We start from the raw sequence: 4,397 nt of genomic DNA on the forward strand, positions 1-4,397 counted from the left end.
GGTTAGGGTGATTCCTCCATCCAGGGTTGTATCTGTTGCTGGAAAGGTCATAATTGCTCTGCTGTGGTTGATTTTGCTGCTGAGGTTGAGGAGGTCTATTGTAAATATTTGCAACATAAGCTTCAGGTTGCTCAATTGCTCCAGGTTGCTGCATGGAAGGGCAAAGGTCTGTATGGTGGTCAGCAGAGGAGCACAAACCACAAACCCTTGCGACAGGTACAGATTTCTGATTCAAGGCCAGCTGGGTTACCAAGTTGACCAACACATCCAGTTTGCCTTCAAGCTTCTTAGTTTCTGATGATGCAGATGGGTTTGTAGCTACCTCATGCACTCCTCTAATGACTATGGCATCATTTCTGGCGCTAAACTGTTGGGAGTTGGAGGCCATCTTCTCAATTAAATTTCTGGCTTCAGCAGGGGTCATGTCTCCAAGGGCTCCACCACTGGCATCATCTATCATACTTCTCTCCATATTACTGAGTCCTTCATAAAAATATTGGAGAAGAAGCTATTCTGAAATCTGATGGTGGGGGCAACTGGCACATAGTTTCTTAAATCTCTCCCAGTACTCATACAGGCTCTCTCCACTGAGTTGTCTAATACCTGAGATATCCTTCCTGATGGTTGTGGTCCTGGAAGCAGGGAAAATTTTTTCTAAGAATACTCTCTTAAGGTCATCCCAGCTCGTGATGGACCTTGGAGCAAGGTAATACAGCCAGTCCTTTGCCACTCCTTCTAATGAATGAGGAAAAGCCTTCAGAAATATGTGATCCTCTTGGACATCTGGGGGTTTCATGGTGGAGCAGACAATGTGAAATTCTTTCAAATGTTTGTGCGGGTCTTCACCTGCAAGGCCATGAAACTTTGGAAGCAAATGAATCAGTCCAGTTTTAAGAACATATGGGACATCCTCATCAGGGTATTGGATGCATAAGCTTTCATAGGTGAAATCAGGTGCAGCCATTTCCCTTAGAGTCCTCTCACGAGGTGGAGGTTGTGCCATGTTCTCAGAATGTGCAAAATCAGAATGCTCAGAATCAGAATGCTCAAAATTATAATGCTCAAGATCAGGATGTTCAAAATCACCAATAACAGAATGCACAGATTCACCAGTTATGGAATGCTCAGAATGATCAAAAGGTATAAAATGATGCCTAACTAATCTATGAAATGTCCTATCTATCTCAGGATCAAAGGGTTGTAAGTCAGATGGATTGCCTCTAGTCATACACTACATTCAGCATGCACACAACTAGTTGCCTTGTCATGTAAATAAAGGTGTAGGTTTGAACTACAGCTACCCTCAAATGATATCCAAATGACTTGAAGTTTTGTGAGCAACCTTATAAAATGATGAGAAGATAGCACAAAAAATTTCAGACAAAAATTCAAAGTCTAACTATGAAAGCTAAAATTGGTAGGTTAAGAAAAATAAGTGAATAAAACTTGAAAAATAAAAAACTTTTGACAGAATCGCTTTTTTTGGATGATGTATGGCCGGCTGCCACGGCATAGGAAATTTTTTTCTACCCCAAATGCATATATAATAATTGCGATTCTGATAACCGGAGCAAAAGTTATGGCCGTTTGAAGTTTTGACAAACACAAAATTTGCTAGTTTTTTGGAACTTTCAAATCTGACCAAACTAAAGGCTCTAGCTATTTTTCCCACAAAATATGGATTAAAAGAAGTTACCACAAAAAAATTCAGCCAAAAATAACAACCCTAGCTACTAAAACAAAAAATCCCAAATAATTCAGCATGGGTGGTCGCTAAAATCCGTCTCTAATTAATTTCTACTACTACTCTGTTTTTCCGCAAGCTGATTTCTACTACTACTCTGTTTTCAAGCACAATCTTCACAGCAAAACACCCAAGACTGAAACAGGGGAAACGCTTAATGGGAAAACTGAAACAGAACACACATTAAACAAAATACCAGGACACTAAACAACACTAACACACATACTAACACAATACTAACAATTAAACATAAAACACGAAAGGATTAAACACACAACACTAGCTAGCTATTATGAACCTTTGGACACTGCTCCCCGGCAACGGCGCCAAATTTGATCGAGGCCGTACTCGAATCAAATAAACATGAAAATGCAGTAACTAGGAAGTGATCCTAGGTCGTTTCCCAACGAGCAGTGACAGGCCAAATGTTCATAATATACTTGCAGTAACAGTAACGATGGGGGGGGGGGGGGTTGGTTGTTTGGTAATTAAAGAGCAGAACAAATAAAATGGAATACGAAACTACTAATATTAAAAACGGGTTGTTTCCTCTGATTCAGAAGCCACTCTCTTATCCTGGGTTATGGAGAATTCGTCCCTAACAGTCAACCGCTTAATCCAACCCTATTTCAATTTACTAAGCGAAAATCAACTTAGGGTTTTCAATACGTGATTAGGCACCACATACACCAGTTAGCCCTTCGTCCATTAAGCATGAACGCAAGTTAGGCTCAGAGGCAATTAATCGAACACGAAGCGTGCACTGATTAATATTCACGAAATTGGGATAACTGGTGAAGGGAAAACTGCCAGGAAACCACATTACAAACGAAACCTCAAAGAGAGTTGGGCTTCGTCCTCAAAAGGAAACAACACCAGAAAATCTAGCCTTCCATGGATTCAAACAGAAAACGCAAATGAAACATGAAACAGAAACGTAAATGAACAAGAACGTAAATGAAAAGAAACGTAAATGAACAGAAACGTAAATGAACGTAGAAGAAGAAGCAAGAATGAACTCGTAATTAGAAGCAGAAAACGGAAATTTGCATTAAGAACGAAAACTGTAACAAGGGAACAGAAAAACATGAAAACCTAAAACCAAAGCTCTGAATAATGAAAATAGCCTAGCAGAATAGAATGCCCTACACGAATCCCAAGGCAGCTATTTAAAAAGAGTCACTCAAAGTCACTGGGCCCTATTACAATACTCTGGCCCAAAACGAAATAAACACTAAACAACATAAAATAAAATTGCGAAATTTCCTAATTAGAAATTAACTAAGGTAAGCACTGCTTTATTTGCCCTCTTCAAGTCCACAACCAAAATCCGGATTAAGCCCAATGTTTCATTAATTCCTGAAATTAGATTAAAAACATCAAATTAGCTAAATGAGCCCAAATAATAAAACTGCCTAATTAATTGACAATTAAGACCAATCAAAAATTAAAATGGTGCAAAAAGGGTTTAGAAAATAGAAGAAAATGATGGCACATCAGAATTACAACTCAAGGCTCACGGTTCAATACAATTACAGTTTAGCTCAAAGATGGGTGAAAATGATATAATCATTGATAACAACTAAGCTTTTGGTCAAGTGGCTTGTATATACAACAATGGCCTTCATCATTTCCAATTCATACATTTCATTATAAATTTCAGAGATTGATGCAAAAATTAATACTCTATGCTAGTCGTTCTCTCAACAATTAAGTTCATACTCTCACCGGTTTATTATCAAGCTTTTCTTTCACAATCAACATGTCTACTGACTAACATTTCTAACTGTGAGCCTACTTTCTTGTTCTTTCTCATCTAACATACACACTTGCTCAACTCTTGATAAAAAAACACTCTTCATTTCAATCATGCATTCATTCTACAATCAATTCACAACACCAATTCCACAAAAAGATCAAGTGTTTGCACTGCATACTCAGAGAATCAAGTTAAGTTGTTCAGTATGCTTCAAAACATGCATACTAATTATCCACAGAAAGACAAATATATAATTATAAATATAAACCAAAATCACCAAAAACAATGTACTAAAACTATAATAATTATAATAATTTCCAAAAAGGAAAAATAAGGAATTTAGAATTCCTGTGACTAGTCCCGTGTGCCCTGTGTGTCCTGCATATCCTCCTCATCTGTCAGATGTAAAACTGGGGTAGCTGGAGGAGTGAATGACAGTCTCAGGACTAGCATGGTAGGGTCTTCTGGCATCTCCATGATGGGTGTAGGAGGATCTGCTACTTGCTGAGCAAAAGATAGGTCCATCCCTACTGAGAGTGGATCTTCTGGGGTCTGTGGTGTCCTTTTAGGAGTAGTAGCCTCTTGTCTCAACTGTGACTCACCTGCTTCAACAGTCTCATTGATCGAGGCCGTACCCGAATGAAATAAACATTAAAATGTAGTAACTAGGAAGTGATCCTAGGTTGTTTCCCTACGAGCAGTGACAAGCCAAATGTTCATAATATACTTGCAGTAACAGTAACAGTAACAATGGGGGGGGGGGTTGTTTGCTTTTGTAAATTAAACAGCGAATATATGTGAATTAGAAAATATCAGAATTAAAACACGTTGCTTCCCCTTGATTCACAAGCAAGTCTCTTATCCTAGGTTACGAGAGTTTATCCTTTATCAGTT

The 4,397-nt window shown here is 38.4% G+C and overlaps 1 non-coding gene across 1 annotated transcript; it reads left to right on the plus strand.

Moving 5' to 3' along the window:
* The first annotated feature begins 518 nt into the window (after positions 1–518).
* On the plus strand, positions 519–625 carry LOC121174077 (small nucleolar RNA R71). The gene has a single exon (XR_005889826.1). It is a non-coding gene; the product is annotated as a small nucleolar RNA R71 (small nucleolar RNA).
* Positions 626–4,397: the final 3,772 nt, after the last annotated feature.

This window comes from Glycine max, chromosome 18, assembly GCF_000004515.6.
Source record: "Glycine max cultivar Williams 82 chromosome 18, Glycine_max_v4.0, whole genome shotgun sequence".
Lineage (NCBI taxonomy): Eukaryota > Viridiplantae > Streptophyta > Magnoliopsida > Fabales > Fabaceae > Glycine > Glycine max.